Source organism: Capsicum annuum, chromosome 3, assembly GCF_002878395.1.
Source record: "Capsicum annuum cultivar UCD-10X-F1 chromosome 3, UCD10Xv1.1, whole genome shotgun sequence".
Lineage (NCBI taxonomy): Eukaryota > Viridiplantae > Streptophyta > Magnoliopsida > Solanales > Solanaceae > Capsicum > Capsicum annuum.
This window is the reverse complement of record NC_061113.1, coordinates 199,421,311-199,440,852: the sequence shown is the minus strand read 5'-3', so window position 1 is coordinate 199,440,852 and position 19,542 is coordinate 199,421,311.

Genomic DNA, 19,542 nt, shown 5'->3' with positions numbered 1-19,542 from the left:
AGATAGTTAGTAGAGTTAATGTAATGGATTTCAGTTTTGGTTTTGTATAAAAAAGAGTTTTAATAATTTTAATACTTTTTTTTGAAGATGCTCAGCTAAAGATTTATTATCCACTTATTTTATTTCAATCTTATGTATTTATTTTATTTGCTCATGAGTTATGCCAGTACAAGGGTTAGCTTGGGATCACTTGTGGTCCTAAGCACCGTGTGGCGTCCAGGGTGTACAGTCGGGGCGTTACAAACTTGGTATCAGAGCACAGAGTTTAAGTGCCCTAGAGTGTCTATGAAGCCATGTCTAGTAGAGTCTTGTAGAATAGTACAAAGATATCTGTATTTTTCTTCAAGAGGCTGTAGGGCATTTAAGAAAAGTTTCCTTTCTTTCATACTCTAGATAGTGCTGTAAAGTTGTTCTTTCAGAAACTTCTGTTGATTCAGGTGTTAATCCATACTTCTTCATCTATGTTATATTCTTGAGTTAACATGATTAGTAAGTTCCAGTTCCTCCCAAGATGACACACAGATTTACTATTAGAAATTTCAAAAGTCAAGGGGATTGAGAGGATCTTGCTAATGTGTTACAAGTTCTATAAGTTGAAAGTTATGTTCTCATCCTTACGAGTCGTTCAGTTGAGACAACATAAGATATGTATTCAGATTCCTCATTAATCCACCTATATAGATAACACTCATGAGAGGAGATAATATAAACCTAAAGTGTTATGATTCATAAGTAGTAAAACCTTCTTATAGTTGGAAGTATGGGTTTAGAAGTATAGTGAGAAGAAAGTGGGAATGAAAATTGATAGAAAGTATAAAGTTAAACTTATGCATGCTATAGATTTTATATTATGGTGATATGTCCTGGTGTGTTAGTGTAACGCCCTGAGATCCCATCTCGAGACGTCACATGGTGCTTATGATCCCGAAGGACCACAAGCTAACCCTTTATAACCCTTTACTGATACCTATACCTATACACTGCATAATATCTGAAATAAATATGGAAACTGGCCATAAGGTTCAACATATCTATAAATACTCAAAATACAAAAAACTAAATACTAATACATCCGACATCTGTCTGAAAGGCCTCTGTACTGTCTGAGCTATGGAGTTGATAGGACATGTCTCCAACTAACTCTATCAACTGAAAATATAAACAAAATCTTATCTAAATAATAGTAAACTAAAACACGTCCTCAAAAGAAGAGGACACACTGCTATAACTACTGCTGCTGACTGGGTTAGAACTGCTGAGGAAACTTTGGGTCTTATGCCTCTGAACCTATGGTGCCAAATGAAACACCATAGTGCAAATACGTCAGTACAGGAATGTACTGAGTATGTAGATGAAGTAAGGCTAAATGCAAAGGCTCATGCATGAATAGTATCTAAACTAAATGATCAGGAAAATATTGCACTAGAACACATACAGGAATGCATAGACCATAGTCACATTCATCATAACTTTAGAGACTGAAACTCGGGTACTGCCTTACTGCAGACTGAACTCACTACTGACACTAAGATACTGAGATACTGACTCATCTAAAACTGATGACTGAGAAAATAGATGTACTTATATCGATGACTTAATTCTGAGTTTACTGCTCTCGACTGATAAGATTAAAGATCAACCTCTCTAACGGATGATTAAGAAAGCTATTATCAATGGTAAGGAAATAATCATATATGAATCTGACAACAAGAATACTCAATAGAATCTGAGACTGTGATCAAGCCTGTATGATGGTATATCTCTGAATATGATATCAAATAACTATATATGAGACGAAGCCTATATGATGGGATGGTTCATGAATTAATGAAACTATCTGAGTTCCTCAAAATGATAGATGACTATATCTGACAGTCCTGATTACTGAAGATTGATACTGAAACTGAAACTATAATTGAAACTGTGGGAAGTAGTTACTTAACTGACATGCCCCTACCTACCACAGGTGGGGTCCAACCTATAATCCCAGTTGGAAGGGTGTCAATACCGTGCGATGGGTAAAGACCTCTCTCTGATCGATCCTCTCTAGCGGATGACCCTTACCAAGAAGTTGACCTAAGGTAATATAATAGTCAAATACTATCTCTCTGAAGGTGACAACTTTTTTCTTGATGGTGAAACCTGTATCCTGTACTGGATACGTAGTTCTAGAGGTCAGGGATTGCTACTAACGACTCTGGCCTCTCTCGCTAATGGGAAGAGCTGCCATCCCTTCCTTCGCTCGGTGCTAGTTTCTACTCCCAACTGAAAGACTCTGACTGAATTCTTAACTGGACACAACTGAACTAAATCTGATATTGATCATATTTCTCAAAGGATATTATTGAATAAGCTAAAATCACTTAGTTTTGTATTTGACGGAAATGGTATTGAATCATGGTATCTGACTAATGATATAGAGCTTGAATAGATTACTTGAATTGCTTCTGAGATTAGAATTGAACACTTAAATATTATTAGCTCTGAGCTGATTACAGGACTGAGGCTATATTACTAGCGATATAGAGATAACTGAGATTTCTTAAGTTATGCAATTGTCTGAGGATATAGAGTTGTATAGTTCACTGAGTTCTGAGAATTATGGCTCTATTGGAATTATTGAGAAACTGACACGGGCTCTAGAAAACAACTCTATTGTCGAGTATAAATACCCCCAGGACTCGATAACATAAAAGTAAAGCATAATCATTCTTGACTAGTTATCACCACAATCATTCATTCATTATCACAAGCATTCATTCATCATCACAATCATTCATGTATCATCACAATCATTAAAGCATCTTCTCAATCATTAAAGCATCTCACAATCATTAAAGCATCTCTTCAAGTAATTAGGAATTATGTCATATGTTCATTCCCACAATCATTAAGACATCACCTCAAGCATTTAAGGATCACAAATATCTGTTTATTATCACAGTAGCTAAAGGGTCACTTAAAGCATTTCGGAATCATAATCACATAATAACGTAGGGGAAATATGCTACTAGATCATACTCCATTCAACAAAGTCTTATCCCGGTACTTCATACTTATATTGATCTTGACATGTATTAAAAGCTTAGCATATATCAAGGAGCACATAATTGGGGAATTTACTACTATCACATCTCCACTTGTTTACTAAAGTCCTTCAACAAACGCTAGACATGCATGGGTTCACACTTATTTGGGGATTTCCTACTATCATGGAATTTTTCATCCACTTGGGAATTTTACCAAACACTAGGCATGCATAGACTTGCTCATACTTTGGGGTTTCCTATACAACATAATATAATAGCCCTTATGCTTCATCTAAGCTCTTTATCCTACCTATAGGGGACATGCTTCATTTATTCAACCATTTCTACAACCAAAAGCCATGAACACACAACATAGAAGACAACTCCAAGAGGGCTCATCAAAAACATCACATAAATTCCACATACTAGGGTAAAAGCTCATAAATCTTGTACACTAACATGAATCAAAACTCAACAACATATGGAACATCAATTTTAACTCACATGCATCATTAACAACTCATAAACATAAAATCTTTGAGTTTTAAAAAATGGTACTTGAACTTCTTGGATGAATGGGACCCAAGAATCAACATCTACATACCTTGGGGAAACTCTTTTCTTGAAGGCCTTTGTAGAGATTCTTGATTTCTCTAGGTCTTTCTTGATTTTTGCTTGAAGAAGAGTGGAGATTTTAATTTCTTTGAAAACCCTAATTTTTGGAGTAGAAAGAGAGAAAATGAGGCCAATTCTCGTGTAAAGGGGGTATATATAGGGGTTGGGAAAAGCCCCTTTTCATCCTTGGAATTAAACTAAAAATCCTAATTTTTCATGCTGGCGTGACACGCCATAATCTCGCCAGTTTACTGGAAAATAGATAATTGGGAACCTACACGAAGGCATGATGCGGTGTAAATCACATTGCCATCTTGGTTGGGAAATGGAACTATACCACGATGCGGTGGAATCGCGGAGGCTCAATGAATTTTGACGATTGCTATTTTGGCTAGCTCTGTGACGCGCTAAGGTGCCAGGTGGCACACTATCTCACTAAAATGGCTCTAATTCTTCACCCGAGTGTCCGATTTAGGCGAATTTGGTATTGATGGAAAGCTTATTCAATACTCTACATGAAAAAAAGTTAAAATTAAGGAAATTACAAACGATTCAAAGTATTTAATGCTTGGAAAGATATTTCTAAAACTTTTAGACTCGGATTTCCGCTTTACTGAATACGCTCTAAGGCTCAGACTGGAAGAGGACTTTGCGGGGTATTACAGTTAGTTGAGGGAAAGGTAGAGAAAGAGTTATTAATTAAGGTGAACTATTGTTTGGTTGTATAATGAAAGAAGTTATTGATGACATTTGTTGTGTTAGAAAAGTATAGGCTATTAATAAAGTATTTAGTGATTGAGTATTATTGAGTTAGGCTTCCCCCGATGTTTCAAAAAGGGATTTTAGTTGAAACTTATAGAGCTATGAAAGGAATTTAGGTGTATAGATTAGTAAATAGTCGTAATGTATAGAAGGAGGGTGTGCTTATAGATTTTAACAAGGTATACCATAGGATTGTGACCGATTATGGTTTTTATGGGGCTCTAGTGGACTAGTGTTTCTTGATGTCTTAGTTTATAACTTCTAATTTAGAATAGTATGTAAGGTTGGGTTGTTAATCATACCTAGCACTAGATACTAAGATTGAACAGCGGATGATCATCAAGGTGGATGTAATGGTTGCTTGGTTAGTGATGCTAATTATATGGAGGTGAACAATTAGGCTTGAAATAGTGATTGCAATAATTTAAGTCTATTAATTTGAGATTAAGTATAAAATTGTTGGTATGAGTAGAGGTGTGCCCAAGATGATATGGGGTTGCATTATTTTCTAAGGCTGTTAAGTGTGGTGTGTGGTTAGTAGTACCCTTGAGTTGCTAAGTGAAAGGAGGTTAGTTATATAGTACATGGTGTTCTTAATAGCTAAGTTAAAGATTTATGATTGATAATGTTGAGCCTTTTTATATGATATTGATTCTCATGGTTCAGAAATTAAAGTTTAGAGGTGTGATATTGGTAGGCTATGACGGAAGTTGTATGGTTCAATAAAGGTTTGGTGATATCCATGTTAAGTGTTAGAATCTAAGTTTGAATCTTTGAAGATTGAGCTAGTAGAAATAAGAGTTGAAGCACTAGATGGTGTGTACTCCAGCTATGGGATACTTATGAAGATTCTAAGTTAGTAAGTGTTCAAGTATTGTATGATGACTATTGGGGCTCTAGAAAGATAGCGTTGTATCTCAGAAGGAAGTATTAGCAGTGGGCTTTACACTTTTAGGTGTAGTCTTTTAGGTTAAGTTTATTCTTTACGTGTATTGTTATATCCCAGCTTGTAGAGTTCAGTGATTGTATTCTAGTTTAGAGTTTAGTAAAGGGGTTCCACAGACTAAGAATGATGGCTTAAAGCTAAGGGGGGGAAGATAGGATAAGTAACCAAGTCATATTCTCAGATTCTAGTAGTGCGACCAGTGTAGGAAGAAGATGTCCGACTCATTCTTATTTCAATATTAGTACTTCAGTTATGGTGTTATATGTAGTACCCCATGATTTTGAGATACGCTTGAACGTGGTGAGAGTATGTAGTTCAACTTAAATTTTGGGCTAGATTAGTTATATGTACCCATGTGAGAATTATAAGTTGAATCAAATGAGAATTGTATTTAAGGGGAAAAGTATAGTTAAGGGAGTATTTTATAAGTGTGTCTGATATTGAAAGTTAGCAGTTGTATTGCCTAAGGCCTAGAAATTCTATCTTAGCTTATGTTTCATAGGCCTATATTCTAGGTCATAAAGTTGTAGCTATGTTGTGGTTCCTTATTCCGATGCCGTGTTCAGATCATGCACAAAATTCCTTGCTCCCTAATATTCTTAGAATTTCATAGAAGAGTGTTGAAGAAATACTTCATTTGAGTATGAGCAGTCTGTATGATCCAGTCCATATAGCCTGCAATCTAGTTTAGCAATCAAGCAGACAAGCTCCCATAGATTTCCAACTTTTCATCCAGTCTTGCTACCCAAATTTTCACGATTAAGTCCATTCTATGATGTACAATATTTGCATTCATGAAAATTATGAATTCAACTCAGTTCATGCATCATGTATTAGTTTTAGATTCAGATATTTAGTTACGATTCAGTTCATAAGTGTTCAGTGAATGATCTTAGTTTTCCAAGTATTCCAGCTCAGACAACGTAATACCCATTGTATGATCTTAGTCTTGTTGTCTCATGATTTGTGCTTGCATAAGTTATCGGTTTGTAGTTCTATATGTATGATTGTATCATGAACACTTCAAGTGAATTCCAAACTCTCAGAATGAATTAGCTCCATATAGTAAGTAAAGGCAAGTCAGCTCAGAAATTAGTTTCATGATAGAAGTTTTAATATTTCAGCTCAGTTATATCCTTCTTAGAGGACATATCATGTACACATTATTCCATACCTCTAAGGCTTCAACAAGTTCCTAGTCATCATTCGAGGATGAATGATTCCAAGGAGGAGATAATGTAACACCCCGAATTTTCATTCTAGAATTTTTAACCGTTGTTCCTACGTGTGTATGCTCTAGTCCAAATGTTTCCCATGTTAATAAAAGTTTCATTATTATTATCCTAGTGTGTGCAGTGTTTTCGAGGTGAAAGGTTTTTATAATAATCACTTAGAACAGAGTTGAGCTTAGAGCCTTTGATTCGTCCAAAGTTTGGTATTCGATTCTATAAGGGTCTACTTTGAACCTATATAACTTTTAATATATGTAGAATTTTGCAGTTCAAGACACCCCAAATTGTATATAATTGAATGAGCTTTCCAACTATACCAATTTTGCCTTAATCTGACACCCGAGCAAAAGGTTATGGCTTTCGTGTGAAGTAGTAAGCCAACAGAATTGGGATGCGGTGCGATGGTCCTCGATGCGATGGTCAACGTGATACCAAACTATTTCACACGCTATTTCAGTTCCTAAAGGGTCTAGGGGTACTTTGGTCCCTTTTCCTCACTCAAATCTTCCCATAACACTTAATTTCAGACACCATAAGCATTATACACACTATTATTCATCTTTTCTCCCAAAGAAAAATACTAGCCACCTCCCAAGAACACCAAATTAATTATCTTCTCTTCAAGAAAATCAAGAACCCAAGCTTCCTAATTCAAGAACCTCAAGAACATTATTAGGAATTCAAAGTCAAGTTTCTTCGTCGAATTAATCTAATAAGGTATGTGGGGTTATGAATAAGGATACTTCTTTCATCCTTGTGCCCAAAACTAGTCTTTAAAGTTGAATTTATATGAATTTCAATTTAGGGTTCATACCCAACCTATCTTATTTTGAGTTTATGGATTTATAAAGTGATTTAAATGTTAGAGTGCATGGTTGTTCTCATCTATTTATGCTTTGATTTAAAGATTATCAATTGAGATTTAAGCATGATATTATGTTGTAAGTCATATGAAAGAAAGCATGAGATTCAAAGGCTTTAAGTGCATCAAGATTACGCATGCTCATGTTTTGATCCATAAGATTCATATTATGATTTTGATATCATTATCTTGACTGAAATTATTGTAGTATTTCAAGAAGATTATTTAGCAAGAAGTATTATTTTGATTTGACTAGAATTGTTAAAGAATTTCAAAATTTTGATTATTGAGCATGAATTTATGATAATTTGACATGATTTTGAAACATGGGTTATTAAGCCCTAGTTTGAATATTGATATTTCAAGAAGATTGTTCTTTTAAGCATCTTATGATTAGTTTATATTTAGCTTTGAACAAGTTTTGATCTTTTGATTCACAACTAAGATATGGAATCCACTTTACAGGTTTGATTTCAGATTTTATTACAGTTTAAATTAAACATATGCATAACTAGTTTTTATTGTAAACCATTATACTAGTTTTAAAGTGAATTTCCAACAGACTGAGCATACAGATTAAAGGGAATAGTATTTAGCACCGAATTAGGTATGTGTCGTAGTTCACATGCCCCAGAACTACGAGCCAATGTAGGTACTGATTATTCCCATTTATATGGATAACAGATACATATTGTGATCACTTAGCTCAGGTTATAATCCTTTGAAAGTGTATGATACCCCTCCCTAATGTGAGGTTTTACCCTTAGGGGAACTAGACATTGGACTCCATGATATCTCACCTAGTTTTTGTCGGTTAGAAGAGCCTCCCTAAGTCCTAAAACAGAATAACAAAATAACTTTTAGAAATTAAGTGTAAAGCCTCACAATTTATTTTAGATATTGTTTTACATAAGACATTCGCTATGAGATTTTAGTTTTCAGATTAGAGATATAAAGGTGAGTCCTTTTACACTTAGCCTGCATGATTTGAAAATAGACTTGACTTCAGTCCTACTAATTCAACTAATAGAAAGAGAAAAAGTACAAATTTTAGTGCTAAGTGTTATGACTTACAAGATTTATACAGTATACTTTATTATTCATGATTTATGATTTTTAGCTTTCAGTTATTCAAGCCAATGTGAGTCATTTACATTTAGCATGAATTCTTTTACAAGTTTATATAAATATTGAGATATTATTTTTCTTATGCATTCACCCCCACATGCTCAGTACATTTCAAAAGTACTAATCCACATATATGTCTATGTGATACATTGTCTCATAATGTAGGTATGAGTTGTAGCGCATAAATCATAGTTAGGCAGCTTGTTGTTTCCAGTTAACAGGTGATGAGTCCTTTTGATTAAAGGGCTCGAGTCAGTCATAGTTTGAGTAGTATTTTATTTTGTTCTTTATTTAGTCATATTGATTCGGGATAGTTGGGGCTCATATCCAGGCTACCTATAGTCAGTACTAGTATAGGCTTCATAGATAGTCAGTAGACTTAATGTATTGTATTTCAGTTTTGGTTTTGTATAAAGAAGAGTTGTAATACTTTTAATAGTTTGTTTTACAGATGCTCAGCTAAAGATTTATCTTCCACTTATTTCATTTCAAACTTATGTATTTAATTCTATTGCTAGTGAGTTATAGCTTGGGATAACTTATGGTCCTAGGCATCGTGTGAAATCCAGGGTGTACTCTCAGGGCATTACAAACTTGGTATTAGAGCACAAAGTTCAAGTTTACTAGGGTGTCTATGAACCCGTGTCTAGTAGAGTCTTGTGGAATGGCACAGAGACGTCTGTACTATTCATTGAGAGGCTACAAGGCATTTAAGAAAAGTTTTCTTTCTTTCATACTTTAGATAGTGTTGTCTCTGTTATATTCTTGAGATAACATGATTAGTTGTAATGCCCCGAATCTGGTACCCCTAATGCTACACGGTGCTCATAACCTCGAAGGACCACAAGATAATCTATGACTAATATCTGTGCCTAAAAACTGCATAATATACTAAGTAAATGTAGAACTAAAGGCTGTAAGGCCGTAAGGTTCAAAACTAAGACACAATATCTAATAAAATATAACATCTGTGTGGGGTATGAAATACCTAAAACAAACTAACAAAATGATTGAACATATTAGTCTGAAAAGCTTCTAACTATCTGAATAATGAGTTGATGGGACATGTCCCCAACTAACTCCAACTACTGAAATAAACTAAGTAATGAAATGATAAGATAATGCTCATGTCCTCAAAGGATGAGGACTCACTACTGACTCTGACAGCTGAGTACTGGAATACTACTGATGCTCTAGTGCTCGTGCTTCTAAACCTATGGTATAAAACACCATAGTACAAATGCGTCAGTACGATTTAATGTACTGGCATGCATGTGAGGTAGGCTGAATGTAAAGGGTTCACATGTATGAACTATACTAATTGACTGAACAACATTAGCGTGAGAATACATACGTGAATACTTAATAACTGTAACAGAGTTTGTGATAAAATAATTACTAAATCTGAGTACTGATAACATGAGATACTGATAACCGTATAACTGAAATAACTAATACTGAGAGACTGTATTTGACAGTTAAGTTTCTGATGGAACTAGCTGAGTTCCGTTTTGTTCTAAGGTGACTGCATTTGATAGTCCTGAATTTTGTAGAACTATCTGAGTTCTATTACTGATACTGAATGACTGTATCTGATAGTCCTGGTCTGTAACTGAAACTATGGGAAGTAGTCATTTAATCGATATACCCCATATAACTCAATATAGCAATTTTGGGGGTCCAATATGTAACCCCAATTGGAAGGATGTCAATACCGCACCACTGGTAAGGAAAAGCTGTGAGTGACCCTCATCTGACAGTATCCCTAAAACAGAATGGTGGGACCCTTATATGATGGTGATTATCCACCTCAAAAACCCTCATCTCACAATGTTGATGTTTCAACCTATGCTGGCTACATAGTTCTGGAACGCAAGGATGACTTCTAAGAATCACACCCTCATCTGACAGTGTATGTTCCCATCCTTGGGTTCACTCGGTGCTAATTCCTACTCCCATATTAATAGACATTGAACATGGATTACTGAACTGAACTAGATTAAATTAACTAAGTTTCTGTTGGCTGACGGAATAGTACTGAGATTACTGTATTACTGAGCTTTCCTGAGTCACATGACTGACGAGTTCTATGGATCAAGGCTTGACTGAGGATATCGTGAAAACATGACACTAACTCTAGGCACACAACTATATTTTTTGGGTTCAAGTACCCCCAGGACTCAATGGGAAGAAACTAATAAAGTATGACTTTCTTGAATACATGACCAACATCACAATCCATAATACAATAATTTGGAGATTTCATGAAGTAGAAGTTCTAAAGAACCACAATGTCTACACATATCCATACTTCATTGACTAAGATATTTCATCAAACACTTGATGTTCATAAACTTGTACATGAATGGATATTTCATATTATTATACTAGTATGGCACTTTTCCTTCACATAGCCCTTTAGTCAAACACATGGGGAACATGCTTTGATTATACCATCATCAAAACATCTAATAATCATGGATACATCCATCAACTTGTAAATTGAATTGGGTTTATCATGATTATTATGAAAATCTTCATTTACTAGGGTCAATCATTGGAATATGTAATTTAAAACATGAATCAAAACCCCACAACAACATGAACATGAATTTTAATTTAATTTAAATCATGAACATTCATCAATACACAAATCTTGGATTTCAAAAAGAGATTATTGAGCTTCATGGGTGAAAGATACCCATGATTCAACACATGACATACCTTGATACTTGATTTGGGAAGATTGATGGAAGAATCCTTGAGATTTGGATCTTGAATTGGAAACCCCTCTTCTTGTTCTTGAGAGAAATTAAGAGAAAAGAATGTATTTTGGTGAAATAGAGGCTGAATTTAGTGTTTATGGAGCTTTGGGGTGAAGGGAAAATACCAAAATACCCCTCCAAAATCATTTGGAAAATGCTGAATTCTACGGCTAACGACATTGGGCTGATGTCGTCACATATGTGATAATCCATCAGCTCAAGCATGCTGGAATTTATGAATTTTGCCTAAGGGTGACGACATTAGCTGATAAGTCATCAGATATGTGATAAGCCGTCAGCTCATGTCATCACTTAGTTGCCAGGCAAATATGCTGGAGTAAAAAAGGTATAACTTTTTTTCCGATAGCAGATTTGGGAGAAATTGGTATCCTTGGAAAGATAATTCAATTATATATCTATTGGTGGGTTATGATCTCAAAAATTCTTAGTAGAATAAGAGATATGATGGTTTGAAGTTAACTATACCGATATCATTCCCAAGAATTCAATCGGTAAGAAATGTTTTGATTCGCCTAATATCTAGGACATATTTGAGACCTTAATTGAAATCAAAATTGATCATGAAAATACCAAAGAACCATGATGTAATATGCATAAACTTGAAATATGGCGCTAATATTGATTTGTATTTTTTAGGGTATTACAATATCTCCCTCTTAGGAACATTCGTCCTCAAATGAGACTGATTAGACTGAGAGAAATGATAACTGAAAGTACATACTGGAATGCACAACTGAAGCATGATTTCATGACTGACATGGCTAATAAGCTGGTTTTATCATATCGAACATGCATAACTGATGCATGAATACATGACTGAGCTGACTCATGAATGCATGAATGAATATATAATGGTACTTGGTACTAAGGTTATAATAAAAATCTAAACATGAAACTCAATAAGCTTAAGGAAAATTATTACCTTAAGCTGAGTCTAAGTTTGTGGAGAATGGGTGAGGGTACTTGGTTTGCATGTCTGCTTTTGCTTCCCAAGTAGCTCCCTCAATGGACTAATTCCGCCAAAGAACTTTAACTAGGGGGAATTCCTTGTTCCTTAGTCTATGAATCTGGTAGTCAATGATTTCAACAAGAGTTTTTTCATAAGAGAGACTATTCTGAACATCTATGCTCTGAATAGGGACTACATCTGCTGGGTCACCTATACACTTCTTGAGCAAAGAGACATGGAAGATTGGGTGAACTGAGGCTAGATATGAAGGCAATGTGAGCTCATAAGATACTTTGCTGAAGCGACTGAGAATTTTGAAAGGACTGACATATCTGGGACTAAGCTTTCCCTTCTTGTCGAATCTCTTCACTCCATACATGGGAGAGATCTTTAGATAGATAAAGTCATCAATTTCAAACTCGAGGTCCTTTCTGCGTATATCTGCATAAAACTTCTATTGGCTCTGAGTATCCTGAAGTCTCTCTCTAATCAACTGAACTTTTTCTAAGGCATCGAATACCAAGTCAGGCCCTATGACTGAGGCATCACTAACTTCGAACCAACCGACTGGAGATCTACATCTCCTACCATAGAGAGCTTCGAATGGAGCCATCTGAATACTGGAATGATAGCTGTTGTTGTATGTAAACTCAATCAAAGACAAGTGGTCATCCCAACTTCCTTTGAAATCAATTGCACACACCCTTAGCATATCCTTCAAGGTATGAATGGTCCTTTTTGCTTGACCATCTTTCTGGGGATGAAAGGTTGTACTGAGAAGAATTTGGGTACTAAGACCCTTTATGAATGGTTTCCAAAAATGAGAGATGAACTGGGTACCTCTGTCTTAAATAATGGACAATGGAAACCATGTAATCTGACCATTGAAACTTGACCTTCTTCTGAGTTAGTCTGGACATAGGGGATACAATAGAATAAAATTCCTTAATAAACCATCTATAATAGCCAGCCAAATCCAAGAAACTCCTGATATCTAATGGAGATATAGGGCGAGGCTAGTTTCTTAATGCTTCGGTCTTTCCAGGATCAACCCTAATGCCATCACCAAAAATGATATGACCAAGGAATGCTACTAACCTTAGCCAAAACTCATACTTACTAAATTTTGCAAATAACTAATGATCTCTGAGAGTCTGAAGTACAATTTTGAGATAATCTATATGATTACACTCACTATGGGAATAGACCAGAATATCATCTATGAAGACTATGATGAACATGTCCAAGTACTTCTTGAACAACCGGTTCATAAAATCCATGAAAGTTGTTGGGGCATTAGTAAGACCAAAGGATATGACCAGGAATTCAAAGTGACCATACAGTGTTCGAAAATCTATTTTTGAAATGTCACATTCCTTGACTCTTAGCTGATGATAGCCTGATCTGAGGTCTATTTTAGAGAAATAGATGGAAACCTAAAGTTGGTCAAACAAGTCATCAATATGGGGAAGTGGATACTTGTTCTTGACTGTGACTTTATTGAGCTGACGGTAATCAATGCACATTCTGAGAGAACCATCTTTCTTGCACATGAATAAGACTGGTTGCCCCATGGGGATACGCTGGGCCTGATGAACCCCTTATCTAAGAGATACTTTAACTGTAATTTCAATTTTTTGAGTTCTACTGGTGCCATTCTATATGGCTGAATAGATAGAGTCTGAGTATCTAGAAGAAGATCAATGCCGAAGTCTATTTCCCTTTTGGGAGGAATTTTGAAAACATCTCTGGGAAAGACATCTGAATATTCATTCAGGACTAGGATTGAATCAAGACTGGGAGTTTTATAAATAGTGTCCTTAATTCAAACAAAATAATAGACACAACCCTTAGACATCCTTTTCCTTACCCGAAGGTAGGAAATAAGCTGACCTCTGAACGCTGAAGTACTACCCCTTCACTCTAGGATGGGTTTACTTAGAAACTGGAACTGGACTATTCTATTTCTGCAGTCGACTGTGGCATAGAAGGAGTGAAGCTAAACCATGCCGAGAATGACATCAAAATATATCATCTCTAATTTGACTAAGTCTACTAAAATTACTTTCTTAAATATCATAACTGGATAGTTCTTGTATACCCATCGAGCTATGATGGTTTTACCCACTGGGTTAGAGACTGAAAAGGGCTCTACTAAAATTTTGGGACTGATTCCAAAATCACCTGCTATATAAGGAGTAACAAAAGATAAGAAAGCATCTGGATCTAGCAAAGAGTAAACATGCAAGTGAAAGATCTGTAACGTACCAGTAACTATATCAGGAGAATTTTCCTGATCCTATCAAGATAGGAGAGCCACTAGTAACACTAAAAGTGGCACCCTGCTGATTTGGGCGACTGGACTGAGCTGAGAAATGGTTCTGCTGACCCTAATAACCTGACTAAGAACAATCTCTGACTTTGTGGCCTATATTTCCATATTCAAAATAGACATTGCTGCCAGCTTTGCAAACACCCTTGTTGTTCTTACCACAAGTCTGACAAAGGGCATTAGTTTAGGCATTGTTGACGCTGCCCTAAAACGTAGATCCTAGTGCCCCATCTGTATTACCATCTCGAACTTAGGAGCTAGAGAACTAACTAAAAAGGAGATGGAACTAATGACTTAGGATGAAACTGAGAATGGTTTGCTGAGCAAAGTTAAAGCTACTTGTCCTTGCTCTCTTATTCTACTTCTTCCTCATCTTAACTTTTTTCTCCTCCATCTGTTGAGCATGAGTCATAAGCCTGGCTAAAGTTATGTTACTATTCAATATCACAGGCCTACACTCATTGACCAAACTATCATTCACCCTAGAAACAAACTTACTCATTTAGCCCTACTGTCTGTAATACATGAGGGGAATATCTGGCTAATTGAGTAAACTTAAGAGAATTCCACCATCATATTACCCTGCCTGAGGTTGATGAATTCTAACACATTATCTTCTCTCAGCTCTAGGGGAAAGAACCTCTCTAAGAATACGGTGACAAACTCTTCCCACTCTATAGGTCCTGCATCAACTGGCCCTTTCTGACTTCCACTACTTATACCAAGTTTGGGAAATATCCTGTACCTGATATGCAGCTAGATCAACACTCTTACTCAGAGTAACCCCCATGACTTCTGTAACTTTTTAAACGTGATCGATGAATTCTTGAGGGTCCCCACCTGACTTAGACCCGAGATAGGATAGAGGATTTATTCGGGTGAAGTTCTGAATCCTGGCTGCAGCTAAATTAGCCACTAAGTTGGCCGAAATGACAGGTGGTCATTTATTCTTAGTAGCAACTGACTGAGCAAGAGTAGTAAATGCAGCTCTAAACTCTGCATGAGAAACATATTTGCCCAAAGGATCTTCGAGCTGAGGGACTGGCTGATTTCCATTTCTTCTTTTAGGAGGTATGTTTTGTAGAGAAAAGGGAGAAAAGGATTAGACTGAGAGATTAGCTTGAGATTATGCTCACTAGAATGACATGAATACTGAAAGAAGGGAAACTGGTCCTAAAATATCTTATAGCCTCCTGCACATAAATGTCACATGCAACACACCTATGCACAGAACTCTACTAGATGCGGCTTTCAGACTTCCTAGGACATTATTGAACCTTAGGATCTAATACTAAGTTTGTAATACCCCGAATCTGGTACTCAGAACTCTACACGGTGCTCATGACCCTGAAAGACCACAAGCTAACCCATGACTGATATCTGTACCTAAACACTGAATAATATAATGTGTAAATGCATAAATAAAGGCTGTAAGGCTATAAGGTTCAAAACTGAGACACAATATCCAATAAAATATAACATCTGTGTGGGGTATGAAATACCTAAAACAAACTAATAAAATGACCGAACATAATAGTCTAAAAAGCCTTTAACTATCTGAATAAGGAGTTGATGGGAGATGCCCCCAACTAACTCCAACTACTGAAATAAACTAAGTACTGAAATGATAAGGTGATTCTCATGTCCTTGAAGGATGATTACTCACTACTGACTCTGACTGCTGAGTACTGGAATATTACTGATGCTCTGGAGCTAGTGCTTCTGAACCTATGGTATAAAACACCATAGCGCAAATGTGTCAGTACAATTGAATGTACTAGTATGCATGTGATGTAGGTTGAATAAAAAGGGTTCACATGCATGAACTATACTAATTGACTGAAAAACATAAACGTAAGAATACATGCGTGAATACGTAGTAACTGTAACTGAGTTTGTGATAACATGATTACTGAATCTGAGTACTGATAACATGAGATACTGATAACCGTATAACTGAAATAACTAATAGTGAGCGACTGTATCTGACAGTCTAGTTTGTGATGAAACTAGCCGAGTTCCATTTTATTCTAAGTGAACGACTGTATCTGACAGTCCAATTCCTCCTAAGATGACACTCATATTACTATAAGAAATTTCAGAAGTCAAGGGGCTTGAGAGGAGCTCACTAATGTGTTACAAGTTCCATAAGTTTAAAGTTATGTTCTTATCCTTACGATTTGTTCATTTGAGATAGAATAATACATGTATTCAGTTTCCTCATTAATTCACCTATATAGATAACGCTCATGAGAGGAGATAGTATGAACCTAGAATATTACGATTCATAAGTAGTAGAAAATTTTTATAGTTAGACGTGTAGCGAAAACAAAGTGGGAATGACGATTGATAGAAAGTATAGAGATAAACTTATGCATGCTCTAGATTTTGCATTATGGTGATATGTTGTTATATCCCATATTTTTCTAGCATAATTTAAGTCCCAATACATGAGTATTCATATATAAAATTTTCAAAATACCCATTATTTTCCAATTTAGAGCCTGCCATTGTGTAGGAAATTCAAGTAGCTTTCCAACGATGTAAAATTCGCCCAAATCCTATAACCGGGTAAGAAGTTAAGGCGATTTTAACTTTCAATCGTTAAACACCATCATTTTGGTAACTAACGCATTGCGTAGCCAGTCTAAATAAAAAATATAAATTTCCACTAAGGGACCGCATTATTGGTGCATCGCACTAAGGACCCAGTTCATATTTGGTAATTTCCAGTGAGCCTCCGCGATAATGGCGCATCACGGAGGTGGCCAAAATGGAATTCCATAGGCTTATCGCAATTTCACCGTATCATGCCAAACTTCTAGGTCCTAGTTGTCAATTTAATAGTGGCCCGATGTGATAGCACCGCGTCGTGCCGGAGCCAAAAATTAGGATCTTCAGTTTCCAACTCGAGTTTTTAAATTTATTTAGGGGTATTTGGGTCTTTTTCCACGACCCTTATCAACCTAAAACATGAGATTTAACCCCTAAGTAACCTAAATAATCTTCATTTATTCAATTTCTCTCAAAATTAAAGATCTCTTTCTCAAGAACAAGAAACCCTAGCTCTCAAATTCAAGAACAAATCTCAAGAACTCACTATCAATCCTCTCAAATTGATTAACCCAGGTATTTTAGATGTTCATCCATGGGTTTTTTTCAAACATAGAGTCCAAATATCTGATTTAAATTGCAAAATTATGATGTTTTCAGGTTATCTTGATTTTAAATTATGATTAAACCATGAATTTTCATGAATCTTTTTCTATACCATGTTTTAGCAAAATTGATGTCTATTACTACACTCCATATGTTTGAATATTGTTGTCTACTGATTTAATTCATGATTTATGATAATGGTATTGAATTGTGCTTAACTACAAGCTTTAAACTAATTCCCATGCTCTATATACACCATGCATATCAAGTGTTTGATAAAATGCTTACAAGAATGAATATTTAATAAAAGCCTTTATGCTATGTCCTCCAAGATTTAGTATAGTTTTAATATTATTGCTTTTGAGTCTTGGGGGTACTAAATACCCAAAAATCATAGATGTTTACTTAGTCTCATCTTACTATTTTTAGAATAACTTCAGAACACATCATGAGCATTACTAGATCAATAAGTTAAACGCAGAAATAGTCAGTAACATAGTCTCATTCAGATGGGAGTAGGATTTATCACCGAGCGAGTGTAGGGATGGTGGCTTCCCCATCAGATAGGTAGAGTCGTTACTAGCAGTCCCTATAATCCAAAACTATGTAAACAGCACAGGATATGAGAAGTCACCTGTTAGTATGGACTTGACTATCTCGCAAGGGTCACATATCAGATTAGGCTTAACACAATTCATCCTTTGAGACAATACAGTATTCTAGACTAGTTGATCCACATAGCCAGCGTTAGTACCCGTGGAATGGTATAAATACCCTTCCAACTAGGGTTACAAGTTGGACCTCAATTAGCTCAGATTGGGGCATGTCGATTAGATGATATCTCCCATAGTCTCAGTCCAATAATCAGACCATTAGTTCAGTCTCAACGTTGTTTGATCAAGGCAAACACATATCAGTTCTTTTAGTATTTTAATTTATAGACTTTTATTTAGTTAATGTTATATTCTTGGTCATGCATCCCCAGTATCTATAGATTTCACGTACCTTTAGTATTTACAAACTTTCATGTATACACAGTATTTTATAGATTTCATATATTTTTAGTATCTATAGATTTCATACTCTCTACTCAGTACTCCATGTTTTACATGTATATTTAGACGGTTGTTATTCCTGTTCATGAAACCATACATGTCAACCTACCTCATCTAGCATACCACTATATTCAAAGTACTAATCATATACCTTTCTTTTGTGCTATGATGTATTATATCATAGGTTCTGATGCTCAGTTCTCAAATCGCGCTGACTTTTCAGACTCTCAACAGTAGCAGCAGTGATTCCTTATATTTTAAGTACAGACTATTTTACTTTATGTCTTTAGTTCAGTAGTTAGTGGAGTTAGTTGGGGCCTGTCCTATCAACTCACAGTTAGTCAGTTTAGAGGATTTGAAACATTACAGTTAGTTATTCAGTATTTAGACTTCAGTTATCATGTCAGCCAGTTATTCAAATTCTCTTTATCTTATCAGATTCAGATAGTTACTTCTTCAGATTCATAATTCAGTATTTGTTTAAGATATTTAAAATCTTATGGAATATCAGTTATTCTTCCATATTTATGATTATGTTATTCAGTGCTCACAGCAGGTACCAACTCATGGGTTAGCTTATGGACCCTCGGGACTGTAAGCACCGTGTGACACCTAGGGTGTACTCTCGGGGCATTACAAACTTGGTATCAGATCTAGGTTTTAAAGTTTCCTAAAAAGTCCAAAAGC